Source organism: Ictidomys tridecemlineatus, unplaced genomic scaffold, assembly GCF_052094955.1.
Source record: "Ictidomys tridecemlineatus isolate mIctTri1 unplaced genomic scaffold, mIctTri1.hap1 Scaffold_96, whole genome shotgun sequence".
NCBI lineage: Eukaryota > Metazoa > Chordata > Mammalia > Rodentia > Sciuridae > Ictidomys > Ictidomys tridecemlineatus.
In genome coordinates this window covers 370711-394343 of record NW_027526172.1, presented here as the reverse complement: position 1 = coordinate 394343, position 23633 = coordinate 370711, and the positions used below count along the sequence as shown (strand labels likewise).

The window sequence follows — 23633 nt, the reverse complement described above, 5'->3', positions numbered from 1 at the left end:
AAATTGAACCTATATTATAATATACCCCAAGTCCTTCTGAGGGATTAGATGCAGAGAGATCAACCCCTATTATCTAGTATGATTCAAGCATGAAGAGAGTAATAAATGTCTGAGAAAAGGTAGTAGCTGTGGGAAAGTCTGCTGTAGGAAACTGCAGAAAAATGACAGGAGTTGGCTATTGTTTTGAGGCAGGCAGTGTGAGAGAGCAAGTTCCAAGATGGCTTTAAGCCTTTAAGCCTGAAAGATGAGAGTAGAAAGTAGGAAGACAGCAATAGAAATTAGAAAGATGAAGATAATGTAGGCTTTAGTCAACAGAATTTGTAGTAAAAATCAATATACATTATTGTTAGAGGGAGACTCAGAAAAGAAAGGAATTAGAAAAATTTGCAAGAAAAACCAGGCTTTAAAAGGATCAGCTTATCAAACAAAAAATTCAAGAGGTATATGAAAGGGAAAAAATTACACAGTATTACAAGCAGAATCATCAAATTTACAACTAGCCCAAGCATGAGTTTAAAAATGGCAGTTTTCTCACATCTGTATCTTTACTCATCAGCATTACAGACAGGGAAGGTGCTGTTTTTGTTAGGGAGTCACTCACCTGCAGGAAAGGGTCACAGATTTGGGGGTACTAGAACTCGAAAGAAGAACCCTAGGTTTTGTTTGTTTGCTTGACTTTAGTTTATCTTAGAGAGTAACTGGAGTCTTTGGCCTTTTGTGTTTTGAGTCTTCTGCATGCTCATCTGTCATGGTGGCCGGGCAGGCTGTGCATTTTATTTTCACACTATTGAAGAGGCAATTTCAAATGGAAGGTGAAAGCTTGAGAGAGAGGTGCGTGTACACTGTAGGTGTCTAAATATACTTCTTCACAGGACCTTGGGAGAGGAGCTCATCATGGGCTGTTGTGAAGGCACAGGTGTCAGGAGTTAGAGGAGATGCTTCCCCAGTGGAGGGAGCTCCAGGCATTCAGTCAGGGGTTTCCCTGTGGCATTGGCTGCTAGCACATCATTGTGAAATGCACAGGCAAAAACTCTGCCATGGGACCAGATCCTGGGGCCAGTACAAACTATGGGCTGGTGGAGAGGACCTCGGTGGGACTTCCTGCCCAAGCCATGGCAAGAAATCACACTCTGGTTCTGTCTTGATTCTTTCCTCCCCACCAGACTGTGAGTTATTTATGGTTGCCAGGAACAAGGGTGATAACTCACTGCCTTGTCTCAAAATACAGCAGGACATTTTTTAAGTTATTAAAAGAATCTAATAGTAAAAGACGTGGTTCTGGTTTGATAAATCTAAGCAGTATAGAGCAGTGAAGTCCTGATAAAGGAAAGCAGGTTCCTTGTCTTAGAAGGAGAACACAACAGAAACAGAGAACAGATACAGATGCGGTGAACACTTATTGAATTCGTACTGTGTGCTAAGCATTGTGTGACATGCACTTTTTCCAGTTGTTTCAGAAGAAGAATAACAAAAAAATGAGATAGACGTTGTCTTTACCTCCATCTTAAGAAATTTTCCAAACATCAGATTCATGACTCTAATCCGAGCACTCTTTAACTTCCAACTACATGCTCTTAGTTACTATAATAAAGTGGTTTTCATTTAAAAAATGGGTAGTTCCTTAAAGACATGTTGTGAGTGAGCAGTAGTGAGGGAAGCCAGGAGACATAGTCCAAGGAGTGGAAGAGGGAAGGGTCCCAGTATGGACTGAGCCTCATCATAAATACTTGGCTTTCTTCTGTTTTGGGTACTAAATGCCAAAGCCATTTGGCTTGGTTATATATATGTACACCAAAGTTAAATATAAATATAACAGGTATGGTTTTGCTTAGTTTTTGTCATAGTTTTCATCTCAGGTATTTTCAAGCTAAAGTTTCCAAGTTACAGAATAGGCAATCTAGAGATAATTAACCAAATCTAAAAGGGCAAAATGAAAATGAAGTCCCATGATGTGGATCCCAATTGGTTCAGAATTCCTAAGAGATAGTACTTAGGGAGGTGGAGAGTTGCAAGTAGCAAATGAAAGCCAGGTAACACTATCTAAGATTCTGGTTCCTGTAGCCATAGGAAGTAGGCTGAGTATATCCCCTAGGGGGAGCAAGAGGGCAGGATGGGGAGTGCCGCAGGACTATCCAGGGAGATTGAAATTGAGAAAGGGCTTTTGGGTCTGGTGATCAGGGTGGTTATGGTTTTGCCAAAGTGGGTCCCATAAACCACTGTAGTAGCAAAGCGGCTTGGCAAGGACAGGTGGCAGCTCATGGTGAGATGAGGTATTCAGTGGCACCTTCTCTTTATAAGAGTTTGGCAGTGGGAGAGGTAAGAAGGTAGCCAACAGGTTCTCTGAGTTCTCTCAGGACTGCTGGAAGTGCCTGTAAAAAATGCTGGTGAGAAGTGCTATAGAAGATGCTGGAATCATTTTATCTGCCCCCACTCCTCAAAAAAATTGGAGGCCCAAATTTTTTTTGGTATTGTAAATAATTGTCAAAGTCAACATCTCTGATCATCATTTATCACCTCTCTGCTTATTCCTCATCCAACTTCAAAACAGCCTGGCAGGTGTCATTTGTGATGGAAGAAAGTCCATCAGGGAAAGAATTACCTGGTATCATTTAGACACTTAGCAAGTCACACATCCTCATCTGTGTTTTCATGAGAACTAACTGGATCTCTCGTTTTCTTCATTCAAGTTGAGTGACATACTGAAATTTGGCTTGGATAAACTGCTGTCCTCTGAGGGGAGCACCCTGGAGGAGGTAGACCTGGAGTCCATCCTGGGAGAGACAGAGAATAGCCAGTGGGCCTCTGATGCCCTGCCTGCAGCTGGAGGAGGGATCAGAGAACAGGAGGAAGGAAGTGAGTTGGGGTTAGGTGAGCCAGTGACTTCATCACCTCAAGGTAGGGTGTGAGTGAGATGCGTCCCCACGAGAAGTCCTGTGTCCTGCTCTGGGACCTTTCTTTCCTACCCAGCCCTGTAGTCATCTGATGACATTCTTAAGGATTCCTGGTCCAAGAACTACCAGAGTAATCCTTGTTCCCTTGAAGCTGGACTTTGAATCCAAGTGATGATATTAATGTTTATGGTCCTGTCAGTCTCAAGGATTAAATTTGAACCTTTTCTCCCTTGACGCAGAAATCTTCTCTGGAGTTTATTTGGTAAACCTCCTATCTTTATGGTGGTGCTTTGCACAGTGATTCCTCTTCTCAATAGTAGAATGTTTTTTAAATTGCAACTGATATTTATGGACATTTATTGTGTTCATAAACAGTACTGACTATGTCATGTGCTTTAGGTCGTTTAAGACCCATGAGGTGGGGGGCTGGGGTGGTGGCTCAGCGGTAGAGCACTCACCTTGCACGTGCAAGGGCCTGGGTTCAATCCTCAGCACCACATAAAAACAAAAGTAAAAATAAAGGCATTGTGTCCAACTTCAACTAAAAAAATACATATTAAAAAAAAAGACCCATGAGGTGTAGGAGATCATTTTGTCTTCCTTTTTCTTTTTTCTCAAATTTGGTAGCCCCCCCTTCTCTCTCTCTCTCTCTCTCTCTCTCTCTCTCTCTCTCTATATATATATATATATATATATATATATATATATATATATATAGTTGTATATATATATATATATAGTTGTAGATAGACAGCATGCCCTTATTTTATTTTTTTTTAATGTGGTGGCTAAGGATCGAGCCCAGTGCCTCACACATGCTGAGGAAGCACTCTGCCACTGAACTACAACCCTAGCCCCAATATTTATCTTTTTGTCCATTTTCTGTTGTGAAATATTTGAATTTCAGACTTGAAAGGGTTTTTTTTTTTTTTCCTCATGATTATTTTTAAAATGACTGTTCTCCTGTATCAGCAAGAGGGAGTCAATCTGGGCTGGTGTGAGAGGGTTTTACTGACCTTTTTTAAAAATTTTTATTCATATATGACAGCAGAAAGCATTATAATTCGTATACATATAGAGCACAATTTTTCATATCTCTGATTGTATACACAGTATATTCACACCCAGTTCCTGTATTCAAACCTGTACTTTGGATAATAATTATCACATTCCACCATCATTAATAACCTCATGCCTCCTCCCTTCCCCTCCAACCCCTCTGCCCTATCTAGAGCTTGTTGTTCCTCCCATCTCCCACTCTCTATCCCACTATGAATCAGCCTCCTTATATCAAATAAAACATTCAGCATTTGGTTTTTTGGGATTGGCTAACTTAGCATTATCTTTTCTAACTCCATCCATTTACCTGCAAATGCCATGATTTTATTTTCTTCTATTGCTGAGTAATATTCCATTGTATGTGTGTGTGTGTATGTGTGTGTATACATACACACACACACATAGACACACACACCCCACAGTTTTTAATCCATTCATCTATCGAAGGGCATCTAGGTTGGTCCCACAGTTTAGCTATTGTGAATTGTGCTGCTGTAAACATTGATGCATCTGTGTCCTGTAGTATACTGTTTTTAAGTCCTTTGGATATAGATTGAGGAGATGGACAGCTGGGTCAGACGGTGGTTCCATTCTCAATTTTCCAAGTAATCTCCATACTGCTTTCCATATTGGCTGCACCAATTTCCAGTCCTATTAGCTTTGTATGAGTGCCTTTTTCTCCCACATTCTAGCCAACACTTATTGTGGTTTGTATCCATAATAGCTGCCATTCTGATGAGTGAGATGAAATCTTAGAGTGGTTTTGATTTGCATTTCTCTAATAGCTAGTAATGATGAACATTTTTTGATGTATTTGTTGACTGATTGTATATTATCTTCTGAGAAGTGTCTGTTCAGGTCCTTGGCCCATTTATTGACTGGGTTATTTTTTTTTTTTTGGTGTTTAGCTTTTGAGGTTTTTTATATACCCTAGAGATTAGTGCTATATCTGATGTGTGAGGGGTAAAGATTTGCTCCCAAGATGTAGGCTTTCTATTCACCTCACAGATTGTTTCTTTTGCTGAGAAGAAAGAAACTTTTTAGTTTGAGTCCATCCCATTTATTGATTCTTGATTTTAATTCTGGCACCAAAAGAGTCTTATTAAGGAAGTTGGAGCCTAATCTCACATGATGGAGATTAGGGTCTACTTTTTCTTCTATTAAACGCAGAGTCTCTGGTTTTATTCCCAGGTCCTTGATCCATTTTGAGTTGAGTTTTGTGCATGGTGAGAGATAGGGGTTTAATTTCATTTTGTTGCATATGGATTTCCAGTTCTCCCAGCACCATTTGTTGAAGATGCTATCTTTTCTCTAGTGCATGTTTTTGGTACCTTTGTCTAATATAAGATAATTGTAGTTTTGTGGGTTAGTCTCTGTATCCTCTGTTGTGTACCATTGGTCTATTAGTCTGTTTTGGTGTCAATACCATGCTGTTTTTGTTACTGTTGCTCTGTAGTATAGTTTAAGGTCTGATATAGTGATGCCCCCTGCTTCACTCTTCTTGCTAAGGATTGCTTTAGCTATTCTGGATCTCTTATTTTTCCAGATGAATTTCATGATTGCTTTTTCTATTTCTATGAGGAATGCCATTGAGATTTTGATTGGAATTGCATTAAATCTATATAGCGCTTTTGGTGGTATGGTCATTTTGATAATATTAATTCTGCCTATCCAAGAACAAGGTCGATCTTTCCAGAAATAGTAAATGAATTCAGCAAAGGAGCAGGATATAAATCAATACCCATAAATCAAAGGTATTTCTGTATATCAGTGACAAAGCCTCTGAGAAGGAAATGAGGAAAACTACTCCATTCACAATAACCTCAAAAAAAAATGATACTTGAGAATCAATGAAAGAAGTCAAAGATCTATACAATGAAAACTACAGAACCCTAAAGAGAGAAATCAAAGAAGATCTTAGAAGATGGAAAGATCTACACATTCCCTTCTTAAAAGGAATTTATATTCTTCAAGAACTTTTTCTTGTTCTCAGCTTGTTGTTTTAATCGTATCCTATTCCCATTTCAAGGATATAATATCCTCCCCGAGGACATTTATTATAGCTTTTTAAAATATATCTCAGGGAGGATATTTATTATATCTTTTCAGAAAGTGTTACCCTGCCCACTGTATTATCTCTTTTTCCTCTATTTGCTTTTCCTTCTTCCTCCTCTTTTTAAAAGTTTTGTTTTGGAGTCTCTCGTTCTTGTTAGCAGTTTATCTGAAACATCTGGTGTCCTCTGATCATCGTGCTGGTGAAATTCCCCAAAGCTGACAGGCAGCTCTGTTGTGAACAGGTGGGTGGCCTTTGGGCCTCATGCCAACAGCACTGGTTGGCAAGCCAGCTTTTGCACTGAGGGAGTCAGATTTGAAGATTTCACTGGACAACTCATTGTATCCTAAGACGAGTCCTATACCATTACAGTGAAATTGGTGGTTTAAATTGGAAAGACAGGGAGCTGAGGGCACATGATGCTCTTGGTGTTTGGTGTGCGGATCCTCTCAGTTCCTCCATACTGTGGTGCCTGTGCTTGTGCATCTGAGTTTTTGGAGAACTGAAAGGGTTTCAGTTCCTGCAGTCAGCCCCAGCTAGATACCAATGTTTTGGTTCCACAGCTCTTTTGAATCTGTTGTCCTCTTCTTATCCACTTTTTATCTTCCAAAGAATTCGTGCACTGTTTCATCTACCATTGCCTCATATATCTTTTTAGAAATCTGTGTATTGTCCTTTAGCTGTTTTGGGTGAGAGAAAAAATAGATGTGTGTGGTCATATTTTTAAGTTGTATTTGATTACCTTAGTACCAAATTTCCACCCTTTTCTGTACTCATCTAGATTGACTTTACTTACTAGAACAAAATAAAATTGCAGTGTTTTCAGAAAGATAATTATATATCTCAGTCTACCTACAAAAAAAAAATTACATTTTTGCAGACAGTTTAACTGTTGGATTCTCTACTTGGATAAAAATTTGGAATGTTGTCTTCGATGACTGTCTTGATTCTCTTTGTGGTAGATGGTTCCTCTGGCAGGACCCAGATGAGGGTCTAGACCTGTGGGCTCCAGCTGCCTCTTCGAAACAGAGTGAAGACATAAAGCATGGTTAAAAATAACAAATGAATATGAAAGAGGAGTAGTTAGAGCAGCCCATTCACAATTAAGTATAAAGTAAGGTTGCTTTATCTTTAATGCCAAGTTTTTTAAACAGCACAGTTATATGGTAAGGTGAGCATGCCCAGAAACCTGCCTTGGGAGCATGTGCAAAACCTAGCCCCGCCCAACTCCTCCTTTGAAGGTGGAAATGGAGTTGCCTGCCCCTTGAGCCGGTACTGGTTAATGGAAGTGAACCAGGAACTAACAATAGGCTGCTGCCTTTTCATTTGTTTGGCCAGCGATTTACATCATTCTGTCTCATCCAGAAGGTGTAAGATTTCCATTGCAAATAGAGATTGTGGAGAGGGGTCAGCAGCTGGACTAGGGGAGTAAGATGTTACTTTTCCTGGTGGTCCTTTGGATTTTGCTTCGCTTTCCAACGTCCTGTGCAAACAGAAGCATGGCTGATGGTTCTTAGGAGAAAAATACATGAATAGTCTTTTAATTGGTTCCTTGATCATTCTTTTCTCTTTTATTACAATTTTAGCTTTTAAGTGACTCGGCTGCCTTCTCTACTATTTGGTCATGAATTTCTCTTTTTCCTTCTCAACAAGGATTGTTCTGGGGACCCAAGTGCTGTCAGCTTTTATAAGGACTGTTGATTACTTTATATGAAATAGGATGGAAGGAGGTTGATTAAACCCTGTGAAATGAGAGACAGTTGGGGAATTCTGGGAAAGATGGCCATGGACAAAGATTCGTGGGATCACAATGTACTTCTACAATATTTGTGAGAGGGATGTGTGAGATAAGGATCAGATTTTTTTTTAAATAGCATCAGGTATCAACCAGCACTAATGAGTGAAAGCTAAAGGGAGGCAGCTTGAAAGTCTTTGCAAGAAAGGATTTTGTTCATAACTATGACTTCACAAATAATGACTCTCCCAGGATTCTCTGAATTTCCCCTCTGAGAGTGGACCATTTGAGTAGAACCAGAGTATCAAAGAAGAAATTTTAAAGTCTAGTAAAAATTTATATGTGGATTTTTCAAAATGCTACAAATAGTTGATTCTTTGCTGTCTTTAAACAATATACAGTAATCACAAGAAAAGTTCCTTCTGTTCTTTGTGTCATTAGTTCTTGGCCTTACTCAAACCTAAGTGATGATGTGGAGGAAGAAAGCACACAAGATAACATGGCTATTAGCTTCCAGTTTAGAGGCTTGTCCTGGCAAACATTTCTTCTCTTTTCATGAGGTATAAAAATATAACCAAAACCCATCAGGACAGATTTTATATGGCTAAAAATTCATGATTTCATGAAAATAGGAAAGAGTATTTCTGATTTTTCTTAAAGTTCTCAAATACATCTAAATAGTAGATAGAAAAGACAGTGGAATGAGATTACCATCATTACCCTAAGTACACATATAAAGACACAACTAGGGGCTGGGGATGTGGCTCAAGCAGTAGCGCGCTTGTCTGGCATGCATGCAGCCCGGGTTCGATGCTCAACACCACATACAAAAAAAGATGTTGTGTCCGCCGAGAACTAAAAAATAAATATTTAAAAATCTCTCTCTCCCCTCCCTCCCTCCCTCCCTCCCTCCCTCCCTCCCTTCCTCTCCCTGTCCCTCTCCCCCCCCCTCTCTCTCTTCAAAAAAGACACAACTGATGTGACTCTGTATACAACCAGAGATATGAAAAATTGTGTACCATATGTGTAATATGAATTATAGTGCATTCTGCTGTCATATATAACAAATTAGAATTAAAAATAATTTTTTTAAAAAGATTTTAAAAAGTGGGAAAATCAGAAACAAATATTGTTCCATGCTGTACATATCACTTCCCTTTCTCAAGTACAATCTGGCACAAAATGTGTTGAGAAGAGATTCCCCTCAAAAAAAAAAAAAATCCACTGGGGCTGGGGATATAGCTTAGTTGGAAGAGTACTTGCCTCACACGCACAAGGCTCTGGGTTCAATCCCCAGCACCACCAAAAAAAAAAACCCAAAATCTGATATTACATCCAATGGCATGAACAAGATTTAAAAAGCCACATAACCATAATGAGAGCACAAAGCACACAAAAGGCTTTCTAGATTCCAATCTAGGAAAAAAAAAAAACATATCCCAAGGAAGGAGAACAATGTTCTTGCAATTACTTTTCTCTACGGAGTGTCTTAGTATGGTGATGAATGACCTTTTTTAACCCCCAGCACTGAGGATTGAACTGAGGAGTGCTCTACCACTGAGCTACATCTGCAGTCATTAATGTTTGTTTTGTTTTTATTTTTCTTGAGACAGAGTCTCACCAAGTTGCCCAGGCTCTCCTCAAACTTACCATTCTCCTACTTGTCAACCTCCTGAGTAGCTAGGATTATAGGCATGCACTATTGTACTGGCTACAAATTATATGTTTTTAAATCAGGAAATTGTCATTTAGAGAATATTATTCCCATAAGTTTTTTCTATATAAATTATTATAGAGCAAGCTTCACACAACCAATTGAAGAGACATTATCATCAATAGATTATCCTATATTGTAGTTAATTGTATGGAAAAGAAACAATGTAGCAAAAATGAAATCATGAAAACAAAGACATTTCACATAGTAATGTAGATTAAAATGTCATCCAACTATAAATTCCCCCAAAATGCATGGACCAAGATCCTACCCAAGATTGAGACTTGAGGAAGGACTGACTGTATCCTTTAAAGGCACAAACTCATTTTTTCTTCTCTGTGGTACCCTGTGCCACACTGTAAAGAAGCCCAGGCTATCTTGCTGGAGGGAGAGTCCTTTTGAAGAAAGCCCCTGACATATGAAAGACCACATGGAAAGGGAGACTACATAAAGCCAACAGTCAGCACCTTAGTTCCGGACATACAAAGACATCTCAGACCTTGTAGTCTAAATCAGGCATGTGCTGTATGGGTGAGCCTAGGTGACACTGGAGCAGAACCTTGGTTAAAGTCTTGACTTACAAAATTATGAGAAATAAAATGGTTGTTTGTTTGGTAGTGGGGATTGAACTCAGAGGCTCTCGACCACTGAGCCACATCCCTGGCCCTATTTTGTATTTTATTTAGAGACAGGGTGTCACTGAGTTGCTTAGTGCCTCGCCATTACTGAGGCTGGCTTTGAACTCTCGATCCTCCTACCTCAGCCTCCTGAGCCACTGGAATTACAGGTGTGCACCACCACTCCTGGCAAATGGTTATTTTTTAAAGCCACTAAATTTTGGAATTTTTAAAAATATAACAATAGATAACTAAAACACTGTTTATTGATGATTTGTAGGGCTTTTATTTAATGACCAGTTTTATTAAAGAATACCCCATTTATTTCTACTGTGATCAGCAAACAAACTGAAATTCAATATTTAAAATTTTTTGCCAAGAATATAACCTATCTTGCAAGTTTCCATGAGGACTAGAAAAGAATATATATTCTGGAGTTGTTGGGCATTGTCAGTCAATGTCAATAAGGTTAAGGTGGTTGATAGTTTTGTTCAGACTCTTGTGTATCATTAGTGATTTTTTTTATAGTGTTACTATCAGTTGTTAAAAGGGTGTTAAAAATTCAAAGTATAGATTTGTCTCTTCAGTTTTGTCAGCTTTCATATATTTGGGGCATATAAATGTTTGGTTGTATGGTGTCATGTTTCTGTGTTCTTAAAAACACATTATGGTATTATGAAATGTCTTTCTTATCTCTTATAAAACTCTTTATCTTGAATTAAATTCATCTGATGTTAGTATAGCCTCTGCATTCTTCTTGGCTTACTTTTCATGATGTATTTTTATCTATTTCTTGTTTTCGTTCTATTCATATTTTTATTTAATGTAATTAAATAAAATTACATTAAATAAAAATTAAATTTTATTTAATTTATCCATTAGCATTTAGCTTTATTGCTTTACATTATTGTTTTAGCAATGTTTCCAGGAATTATGAAATGCATTCTTTAATTTATCACAGTTTTCATAATTTAAATTGTGATACTTTCTCACATCTCCCCAAGTCCTTTGTGCTTTGTCGTCATACATATTACAGCTGTATACTCTATGTTTTTTACCTTAGTCATGTTTCCAAGAAATTAAAAGAATAAATATGTATACATATTGCCTTTTATATTTACCTACATTTTAGTACTTCTAGTACTTTTCATTTCTGTTTATGGTGCATTGTCTTTAAAAATATCTACCCCAAATTCTCCACATTCCTGTATCATGTTGCTTCTCTCATTATGAAGTAATATCTATTTCCCACCTGCTGAGTCTGGGCTGGTCTTTTGTCTTGTTTTAATGAACAAAATATATTTTTGGTGAAAGTGATGCCATGCCAATCCTAGACCTAACACCTTGGGAAGGTATATACCTTCTACTTTTATCCTCTAGAAATCTAATCAACAAATAAAAAATTTTAGAATGACTGAATGACTAAAAGCATTTGAGGAGATAAGCTGACCCAACCAGTTGAGCTAGCAGACATGTAAAGAAAGCTATTTTGTCAGTTCTACCTTTGGTTAAACAATCCCTGCTAAAGGAAACCACATAAGCACTAATAAATACCTAGAGCAAAGGACCCATCAGGTTATGTAAAGCCAAATCATAGAATAAGGAGAAATAACAAAGAATTTTTATTTTAAACCATTAAGTTTATTACACAGTAAACTAAAACACACAGTGCATCTGTTTCTACCTGATGGATCATCTCCTTTTATCCTGAAGAGGTTCTTTTAGCATTGTTAATAGTAGAGATCTATTGGTATTGAATTTTCTTACTTTTTATTTATTTGAAAATGTCTATTCTGCTTTCAGTTTTGAAGAGTACTTATCCTGGATTAGCAGTTTTTGTCTTCTAGCACCTTAAACCTTTCCATTAACTTAAATCTCTCATTTCTGATAAGAAGTCAGCTATCATTTTAGTCATTTTTACCTATGCGTAACACACCACTTTTTTCTAATTGCCTTCAAGACCTTTTTCCTCCTAATTGATTATTTACAGTTGACTCTGATGCATCTAGATGTGATTTGCTTTGTAACTAACTTTAGTATTCACTGAGTTTCCTAAATCTGTTAACATCTTTTTTGTTAATTTGAGATAATTTTAGCCATCATTGTCTTAAATATTTTTTCTGTACAACTTATGCCTTTATTCTTCTAGAAATCTAATTATATGTATGTTAGGTCACTTTGTAATGATAGTAACCAAGTCTCTATTTTTTTTCTTTCTGATTTTTAGACCAGATAATTTTTATTGGTCTATCTCCAAGTTAACTTTTTGCTGTTTTTGCACTATATAATCTGATGATATATTTGTTTCATGAATTTTTCATTTCGAATACTATACTTTTTATTTCTTTTAAAAAAATTTTTTCATTTATATGTTGACACCCATATCTACTTATTCATTATGATTAAGCTTTTCTTTAATTCCTTGAAATTAGTTATAAAAACTTTTTAAATTTTTTTTTTCTGCTAATCCTGTCAGTTCACGGAACTTTTTTTTATATGTGACATTTTCTCTTGTGGTTCTCATTTTTCTATCTTCTTTGCATTCTGGCAAAATTTAATGATATTCTACATGCCTATAATCCCATCGACTCAGGAGGCTAAGGCAGGAGGATCAAGAGTTCAAAGCTAATAAATTATGCATGGCACACATTGTTTAATTTTGCATGTAACTTCTTTTTAGTGTGTCAATGAGGTTTCAGTGACATTGTCACCCAACATTTGGCCTTTGTTGTTCAGGGAATGCCTTCATGATTTTAATACTGGTTTTCCTATTCAGACTGTGGATTGGGTTTGAATATACTGTTATCAACCACCTGGTCTTTTAATTACTCGTCCCAGTAAATTTATAGTTTGTGAAGCATTTGTTTCTCAGATTCATGACACTGTTAGAACCTGAAGTAGTAGCTGATGGGTATCTGTGAATTCTTTTTTTTTTTTTTTTACTTGAAGTAGATTGTCTGAAATAGGCATATTCTCCTCTGTGTTTATCCAAACCTCCCTGTCATGTGCACTACAAGTTACAATTTGTAAGTTACTGTATTAAAATTCTGTCTGTTCATGGTTCTAGAAGAGTGATATTCTCTCCCAAACACTGGTTACTACAGCAGCATTTTTAATGTTGTAAAATAAGAATAAGGGCTCTGAAGGCCAAAGATTTTAAAAAGTCATTTTACAAATGTTACGTTAAATTAAAACTGAGCTTTGCTGTAATACTGTTTTCTCTTCAAAATGTTATGGTACAGGAAAGGTGTTATATGAAGGGGTGATATTGCAGGGGAGCATTTTAAATTGCAGAAGTAAAAAAGTTATAATATTTATAATTTTGATGAGTTTATTTTTATAGGGAAGATTTTTCTCCCCTGAAATTTTTTCTGGAATAGCAAAATGTTTCCATTATTAAAAAATTGAAATTGTTAAAAAAAAAAAAAGAGTTCAAAGCTAGCCTCAGCAACTAAGGGATGCACTTAGCAACTCAATGAGAGCCTATATCTAAATAAAATGCAAAAAAAAGGCTGAGGTTGTGGCTCAATGGTTAAGCACCCCTGGGTTCAATCCCTGGTACCAAAAAAAAAAAAAATTTAAATTATATTCTGGTCATTTATAGATGATACATCATAGGAAGTCTGGATTATATTGTCTTCCTATAAAGGATATTCTGTTTTATGTCTCATGCAGGCTAATTACTGGTGAATTGTTTTGATCATATTAGATTTGGTATTATTATTATTATTATTATTATTATTATTATTATTATTATTATTATTTGGTACCAGAAATTGAACTCAGGGTACTCAATTACTGAGCCACATCCCCAGAACTGTTTTGTATTTTATTGAGAGACAAGGTCTTGCTGAGCTGCTTTAGCACCTCGATTTACTAAGGCTGGCTTTGAGCTCGTGATCCTCTTGCTTCATCTACCTGAGTCACTGGGATTATAAGCATATTCCACCTCACCTTACTAGGTTTGGTATTTTTCTTTATTTCCATATTTCATGGTGCATTATACTTGTACATAATGGTGGGATTTGTTGTTATGTTTTCATACATATGTACAATATAGTGATAAAACTTAGCCAATATCATTCTCGAGTATTTCTCTTTTGCCTGCTTTCCTCTCTCCCCTGATCCCTTTCCTCTATTCTACTGATCTCCCTTTGATTGTCGTCAGATTCCTTTCACACACACACACCTTTCTTTTCCTTTTTTCTTTCTGGCTGCCACATACATTTTCAGCATGAATCAATTTTGATTTCAAATTTAGGTCTACCATTTTTCCTTTACTCTTTTGTGTGTGGTTCTTTTTGCTAAGGTTTATTCCTGAACTCTTATTTAAGTACCTGATATATTAATGAAGCTGCTGCAACCTGACTCTGCTGGAAACCATTTCTTCCAACATTGCCATTTAGCATCATCTTCAGTCTCCTTTATAGTAGTCAAACTCTGCTAAGCCTTAAAGAGTCTCATCTGGTACATTCATATAAAAAATGAATTTCCTCCAGGCTTTTAGTATTCTCTCTCTAACACACACATAATTACATTGCACCCACCATAAATAGCTCAGACATTCTTGTCCACAAAATTCCAACCACTATGATAATCTTGCACTTTGATAATTTTCTCCTTAACTCAGTATGACAACCATCTTACTTGAGCTTCATCTCCCTAATTGTGTTTTGTGCAGCAGGCCTACAGTCATGTCTGAAATTAATACCTGAAAATGTTTAGTTTTTCTAGTTTTATACTCTTTTGTGTCAGGAAAACAAATCAAGTACATTAGATCTATAACAGTTTCAAGTAAAAATACTAACTTATATCTTTGCCAATCAATAGTGGTAGACACTTAGGTCAACTTACATAGTAACTGCAACATCTTATATACTCAACAACAATTTCATTGTCCATGGAACGAAAAATTAATTGAAAGAGTAAACCCCAAAATGGATATCTGAAAAATAAACTGGTCAAAATTAGTAAGGCAATCAGACTTATATAATCATATATTTTACCAATAGCACTAGCTTAAAAGTATGAGTCTACAATAACTAGAAAAATACATGTTAATGGCTAGAGTCATAAAAGTTTCTATTATGATAGGCAGTCTCTTATGATGCTTTAATATTATATGATAGTTGTGAAATGATTACAAACTAATAATGAACATAATCTATTTGCAGATTAAAATGTTCTTCCCTGTATTATCTACAAAGTTTAGATAAACCTCAAAATGCCCTGGAAAAGTAATTTCTTAAGTCTCATCAAAATGAACTGCCAGGTTTTTTCCTACATTTGACATGACACAGTGCCAAGATTTCTAGTCCTGAATACACACTTTCTATAGGGAAGAGACTTTTATCTTGGCATTTAATAGATCATTTATCTCATTTCATACAGCCAATTTTAGTCGTAAGAAAAGAAATGTTTATGTATTTATTCTGCTGACTTTAATCTATAATCTAATCAGGGATCAACAAACTTTTCTTGAAAAGAGACTGATAATAAATATATTAGACTTTGTAGGCAAGTCTTCATTGCCACTCAAGTGCCAGTGTAGCACAAAACAGCCTAGACTGTGGGTAAATAAGTTTCTGTGTTCTAATAAAACTTTGTTTACAAAAGTAAGTGTTATTGTTGGACATCGTGGTGTGCTCCAACAGTCACAACTACTCAGAAAGCTGAGGCAGGAAGATTACTTGAGCCTAGGAGTTTAGGCCAGCCTGGGAAATAAGAGAGAGGGGGGGAGGGAGGGGAGAGAAGAGAGAGGAGAGAGAGGGAGGGAGAGAGAGAGAGAGGGGAAAGAATGAAAGAAGGAAGGAAAGAAGGGAGGGAGGGAGGGAAAAAAAGGAATAAAGAGAACAATTAAAAAAAAAACAGTGTCAGGATCATCACTGTTCCAGAGTATTAATGTTTATGCTCACAATAGATGTTAGGCTGTATACATACATACATACATGCATACATGAAAGCAATTCTGTTCTTTTGTTTGCTTTCTTTTATTTTCTCCATTTTTTTGTTGATACATTATAGTTGTAAATCATGGCAGTATTTGTTGTTACATATTTCCACATGCACAATATAACACTCCAGTTTGGCCTATATCATTCCCTAGTATTTTCCCTTCACTCCTCCATCTCCTGGTCCCTTTCCTACACTCTACTGATCTCCTTTTGATTTTCACTTTCTTTTCCTTTTTCCTCTCTTGCTTCCACATCCGAGAGAAAACATATGCTCCCTTGATCTTATGAGCTTAGCTTATTTTGTGTAACAGAATGTTCTCAAGTTTCATCCGTTTTCCAGCAAATGACATAATTCATCTTTATGGCTGAATAAAGCTCCATTGTGTGTATATGCCACATTTTCTTTATTTATTCATCCTTGATAAGCACCTAGTTTGGCAACTGTGAATTGTGCTGCTATAAACATGGGTATGCATGTACTACTCTAGTATTATGACTTTAATTCTTTAGGATAAACATTGATTAGTTGTATAGCTGGGTTATATGGTGGTTTCCTGCCTAGTCTTTTGAGGAACCTCCATACTGATTTCAATAGTGGTTATATTCATTTACAATCCTATCAACAGAGAAAAAAGTGTCCCTTCTTCTCCACATTTTCTCTAGCATTTATTATTGTTCATATTCTTTTTTTTTAAGTAGTTGGACACAATACCTTTATTTTTATGTATTTATTTTTAATGTGGTGCTGAGGATCAAACCCAGGGCCTCCAACGTGCTAGACAAGCAATCCGCTGTTTTTTTTTTTTTTAAAGGGCGGGGGGGGGGGAGAGAGAGAGAGAGAGAGAGAGAGAGAGAGAGAGAGAGAGAGAGAGAGAGAGAATTTTAACATTTTTTTTTATTTCTTAGTTTTCGGCAGACACAACATCTTTGTTTGTATGTGGTGCTGAGGATCGTCGAACCTGGGCCGCCCGCATGCCAGACGGGCGCGCTACCACCTGAGCCACATCCCCAGCCCCAGCAATCTGCTGTTGAGCCACAACCCCAGCCCCATATTATTCATATTCTTGGTGGCTGCTATTCTGAGTAGAGTGAGATGAAAGCTCACTGTAGTTTTGATTTGCATTTCCCTAATTGCTAATGATGTTGAACATTTTCATAGATTTGTTGTCCATTCTTATTTCTTCTTTTGAGAAGAATCTGTTTAATTCATTTGCCCAATTAAGCTAGGTTATTTGAGGTTTTGGTATTAATTTTTTTAAAGTTTCTTATATAGTCTGGATATTAATCCTGTGTCAAAGAGTAGTTAGCAGGGCTGGGCATGTGGCTCAAGTGGTAGCACGCTCGCCTGGCATGCATGCAGTGCAGGTTCAACCCTCAGCACCACATACAAACAAAGATGTTGTGTCCACCGAAAACTAAAAAATAAATATTAAAAAATTGTCTCTCTCTCTTTTTTTTAAAAAAAGAGTAGTTAGCAAATATATTTTCTCCCATTCCGTAGGTTCTTTCTTCATGTTACTAATTGTTTCCTTTGCTGTGCAGAAGCTTTTTAATTTGATGCCATTCTGTTTATTAACTTTTGTCATTATTTTCTGAGCTTTAGGAGTTCTAATAAGAAAGTCATTGCCTGTACCTATATGCTGGAGTCTCAAACCTATATTTTCTTCCAAGGATTTGCATAGTTTCTGGTCTAATTCCTGGGCTTTTGATCTCTTTCAAGTTTGTACAGGGTCTAGTCTTATTTGTCTACATATAGATAACCAATTTTCCTGGCACCATTTGTTTAAAGCCTGTCTTTTCTCCCAATATATTTTTGGCATCTTTGTCAAGAATCAGATGACTGTTAACTGTGTTGGATTTTTTTCTGTGTCTTCTCTTCTTTCCCATTGGTCTATGTATCTGGTTTTATGACAGAGCCATGCAGTGGTTATTTCAATAGCTTTGTAGTATAATTTGAAGTCAGGTATTGTGATGATGCCTCCAGCTTGCTTATTGAATTAGAATTGTTTTGGCTATTCTGAATATTTTATTCTTCCAAATGGATTTCAGGACTGTTTTTTCTAGGTCTGGAAAAATGACATTTATTATTATTATTATTATTTTAAATTTATATATGACAACAGAATGCATTACAATTTATATTACATATATAGAGCACAATTTTTTATATTTCTCTTTGTATACAAAGTATATTCACACCAATTCGTGAGTATTTTGATGGGAGTTGCATCAAATCTGTATGTTGCTCATAAAACCAATTTCAAACATATACAATCATATTAGTAGTGATTTTAGTGTCCAAAAAGAGATCTACTAAACAATAATTACTGGGCTGGTATGGTGACTTGTAGTCCTAACTACTCAGAAGGCCAAGCCAGGAGGATTGCTTGAGTCCAGGAGTTGGAGATCAGGCAAAATAGCAAGACCCCCATCTTAAAAATAATAATAATTACTGATGTCAAAACACATCTCAATCATTATGATAGTCACTAACTCTTCATTGTTTTCCTTGAAACTCTAATATACAATTAGTGAATGTCAATTTAGGACTAATTGTGCTGTTTTATAGAGGAGAAAGCTGATTATAATAGTAATGAAATCAGTTATCATGAACTGATTTGTGTTTATTTAATTACAATTATCATGCTGATGACTCTACATATTAAGTCTCCACCTATAGTCCCCTAGGTGCTAATTTTAAAGATATGAGTTTTCATTAAAAATAAGAAAAGAAACCCCTCCATATGCATTTCAATAATTCAAATTGTATCATAATTTGACTATTAACACAAGGGAAAATCAATGCAACTAATTCAGATTTAAATTCAAGATTACACAGTGCAAAAGAGGGAATAGTCTTGGAAAGGGAAGTAGAAAAATGTAAGATCCCTCTTAGAGGTCAGAAAAAATAAATTAAAAAATGTGATTTTATTTTTTAAAGGTAGTGTTAACTTGAAGTGGAAAACAAAAAGCAAAAATCCTTTGAAGCAAAGTCAGTTGTGTTTACAAGGACCTTGAGTTTCTTTGATGTTTTAGTGATTCTGGTTTTTAAAATGTTGATTTGTGGAGGATGGGCACAGGGGATTGAATCTAGGTGCTTAACCACTGATCCACATCACCAGCCCTTTTTTTATATATTTTTTTTATTTTGACGTAGGAAATCCATAAATTACTTAAGGCCTTGCTAAATTGCTGAGGGTGACTTTGAACTCAATATCCTCCTGCCTCAGCCTCCAGAGCCACTGGGATTACAGTGTGCATCATGAAGCCCGGCCTTAAATGTTGATTTTATAATCCTTTCTTTTTAGCTGATAAGAGAAATTACAAAATACAGAATACTTGCAAACTACAAAATATAGGATACTTACAACTAAAGGTGCTTTGTTAATTGATCAGAATTTAACTAACTCTGCAAGTGACTCTCAAACTGGGAGAGTAATACTAGTCTTATCAAGAGAAGTTTAGAAATGCCTGGGGGCATTTTGTTGTTGTTTCACCATCACTGAGGAAACTACTAACATTTTTTGGCCAGGCCCATAGATAGTATATAACCTTCAGCTAGTAGGAACAGTCCAAACCAAAGTACCAATAGAGTTCTATCAAGAAACCCTGGTGCAAAGAAGTAATCTACCAAGGAAAACACAGTTGCAGTTAAGTAAGAGAACAGAGCAGGTGCCGGGTGCAGTGCTGCATGCCTGTAATCCCAGTGGCTCTGGAGGCTGAGGCAGGAGGATCATGAGTTCAAAGCCAGCTTCAGCAAAAGTAAGGCCCTAAACAATTCAGTGAGACCTTATCTCTAAATAAAATACAAAAATAGGGCTGGAGATGTGACTCAGTGGTCTAGAGCCCTTGAGTTCAATCCCTGTTACCAAAGAAAAATAGACCACCCAGGTGACTTGTTTGTACCAGTAGGTCTACCTAAAACGAAAAGGGATTTTATGCAGTCAAATTTTTTTTATTATCCATTTAAATATAATTCTTTATTTCTTTATGTTTGTCAAGAAGTAAATATATTTAAGATAACAATGAAAAATAATAAAAGAATGACAAATGTAGGAACCTAATGATGACTTACACTTTTTGATTATAGACTTGAGATTCATCTAAAATGACAATGCAATCCCTAGCTATTGCAACAGAAATCTTAACCTCTGAGTGAAAAAAAAGGAGGGATGTTGAGATACCTTCAATCATCTTTTCTCACTTCTGCGTAAGTACCAAGAGAGGTTGGCCAAAAATATTTTAAAACCTAAAACATACTATTAAACTTGGCTTTTCTTTAAAATAAGTGCAAGTATATGATATGGCCTAGTGTTAATTTACAATTCCTACTTTCTTATGCTGCGACTGTCTTTAAATGTGCCCAGTTTGAACTGAGATGTGCCATAAGTCAGATATCAAAGACTTATTATGAAGAATGTAAAATAACAGTTATATTTTTATTTTGATTACAAGTTAAAAGGATGACATTTTGAATATATTGAATTATGTAAAATGTGTTATTAAATGAAGCTCATCTGTCTTATTTTTTAAAATATGACTTCTAGAAAATTTAATTTACATGTAGAGTTAATATTATATTTCTATTGGTGGTTCTAAGGGATCAGTGAGAAATAAGAGAAAGATCATGTTCAGATTCTCTATTTCATCATTTGGGTTTGATGTCATTCACTGATCTTCTTATGTATTCCAAACCGTTTCAAATTTCATGTGGATTTGGGTAAGACTGAGCTTTCATACTAATCACAGAGAACTTACTTTCCCATATATGTTTGTTCAGCGTCCCCCACTGAGTATAGTCTTCATAATAGTGTTTATGGTCCTGTTTCTAATTTTATACTGCATGCATCAGTTAAAATGCTGAAGATTCAGGAGGGTTTGCTTTGCTTCAGTGTATGCTCTGGTAGACTATATGTTATCCCGAAGAACATATTTTCTCCTCCACTCTCTCTGTCTCCTCCCAGAGGTGCTTGTGATCTTCCAAGCACACTTTGGGAGGATGTTATCAGCCTTACTTTGTTTCAGTGAGAAGAGAACAGTTTCCATAGTAGGAACTATCTAAAAATGTCTCCTTAGTAATGAAAGCATTTATTGCCAAGACTTTTGTTGCTTTGTCAATTGTCTATATTGGCTGTAACCGCCAGGATTTTGCTGTTTAATTATTCAAACCACATAAATGGGCAATCTTTCATATATTATCTCTATTTCTTCTTTAAAATGAATTATAAAATTTTAACTTTGACCCATATTTGTATAGATGAAATATCTGAGACTCAGAAAAGTTAATGATTTGCCTATAGTCACACAATTAGACTTCTGACTACAATCCTTTTGGCTGTATTCCTTACTTCTGCTGTTGTTCTGGTAAGGAAGTAATTTATATTTCTGAAAACTAAATGGATAAAGCCCAATAGTGCACTGTGGAAATTGAGATGTGCAGGCCACAAGTCCCCAATGTCTGTTCTGCATTTATTTCAACACACCAAATATTTGACCTCCGTGAAAAGAATGCCAAGGTAAATTAGGCAGAACCAGAAACAGGAACTCATATACATGCCATATATTAGTGGCAATTTCAGATGTTTGAGTTTCTTTCTTTGTACAGTTGAAAGTGGAATAATATTTGTCAGGGCTAGACAAACAGTAGGTGCTGGCAGAAGACCTTGCCTTGTATATGACTCACTTCCATTAGTACAGTACACTTCAACATGACTTTTTAATTGTGGGGAGTGCCTCAGCCCTACTCATCATGCCCAGCCTAAACCTCCATCTTCCCTGGATTTAAGGACAAGATACTTGTTTAAATTCCACTTAAGTTATATGATCCCTTTACTTAAAGTCTAATATTTTATGCATTTTTATTCTATTAAGTCTAAATCCTTATGCTTGATTTTCAAGGAATTTCTTATTCTGACCTAAGCACACAAATATATCATCCTTTATAGAATCCTTTCCTCTTAGCAAAATGAGGTGTCCTTACTGTCCTTTAAACATACTTCTTTCTGCTGAGTCTTTTATGCCGTTTAATTCACTTGCCTTTTATTCTCTTTTTAGAATCTGAATCCTATGTACTTATCCAGGTCTAGCTCAAATCCCAAGACTCATCTCTTACTTTTAACTCTTTAGTGTTTACAATTTGTACCAAAATACAATTTAGAATTTATTTTGTGGCAGGGTAGGGCCCTTGCCACCCTCCCACTACACTAACTTTTACCAAGGAGGAAACTGGTGTTACCAAGAAAGACCTGTTTATAATTTAGGAGTTCCCATTCTCGAGATTATAATGAGGATCTAGAGTCATCTCCACCCTTGGAGATAGATCCAAGATTGGGGTCCTTCGGCACAGGTGTAAAGGTTGATCCATTGCCTAAATCTCTTACATTGGCACAGAAGATGATGTACACACACACACACATACACACACACGCCAAAACTCAGGAAGGAAGGAAGGGAGGGAGGGAGGGAGGGAAGGAAGGAGGGAAGGAAAGGTGAGCGGGCAGGGGGGAAAGAAAGAAGGAGACCCTTTGAAATCCATTGAGAAATGATACTGTTCTGGTCAACCTCACAGAAAATGGATATTTCTTGTCATTTTCTGACTTACCATATTGTGACCAAGCATAGTGCTATTATTTTATTTTTTTTACTAAGACCTTTACTAGGATTCACCTGGTTTATAACTTTCTACCTTTAAATATAACTGAATCTGCTGGAAGGTGGTGGCAGAGTCTGTAATCCCAGATATTCAGGAGGCTGAGGATGGAGGATCGCAAGTTTGAGGTAAACTTGGGGAACTGAGCCAGACTCTGTTTCAAAATAAAAACTAAACTGGGCATGGTGGCACACATCTGTAATCCCAGTGGCTCAGAATGGTGAAACAGGAGAATTGGTATTTCAAAGCCAACCTTAGCAACTTAAGGAGGCCCTGAGTAACTCATTGGGACCTATCTCTAAATAAAATACAAAAGAGGGCTGGGGATGTGGCTCAGTGGTTTAGTTCCCAAGAGTTTCATCTCTGATAGCAAAAAAAAATTAATAATAAATGAATAAATAAAATAAAAAGGACTGGGGATGTGGCTCAGCAGTAGAGCACCCCTGGATATTTGTACTAGGGAGTACAAAAAAAAAGAATTTTCAATACATATTACTTTTTGTCTAGTTTATTTATTCAGAATCTCCCTGTTTTTGCTATTATCAATAGTTCTTTATTCTTGCTAAGTATGTTTCCAAAATTTATTATCTATTTTCCTATTGATATACATTGGGGATTTTTTTTTAAGTAAACCAGGTTATATTTATACAGTCGAAAATTATTAAGCAATGAAAATAAGAAGTACATTCACATTCAACAACTTGGATAAATCTTATAAAAATACATATGGAGCTAAAAAAGCCACATACCAAAGAACACATGTGTATGATTACACTGTATAAAGTAACAAAACAGGCAAAACTAATCCTTGTTATTAGAAGTTAAAATAGTGCCTAACTCTGGGGGAGCGGAGGGAATAATTAGGGGAGCAATGAGAAAGGGCTCATGAAAGTGCATTTGATGTCCAATTTCTTGACCTGGGTTAGGGTTCACTGGATATGTTACTTTGTGATAATTCATT

General features: G+C 36.3%; 1 long non-coding RNA gene and 1 pseudogene across 2 annotated transcripts in view; one reads left to right on the top strand and one right to left on the bottom strand.

Annotated features, from left to right (window-relative positions):
* Window positions 1-23633, top strand: part of LOC144374928 (transport and Golgi organization protein 1 homolog) — a 167974-nt pseudogene that overhangs the window by 87569 nt on the left and 56772 nt on the right. The gene's annotated exons all lie outside the window — the stretch shown is intronic.
* LOC144374929 (uncharacterized) overlaps window positions 11556-23633 on the bottom strand; it is a 74446-nt gene continuing 62368 nt past the window's right edge. Inside the window, exon 3 of the long non-coding RNA XR_013434165.1 lies at window positions 11556-11588. This is a non-coding gene — a long non-coding RNA (uncharacterized LOC144374929). The remainder of the gene's footprint in view (window positions 11589-23633) is intronic.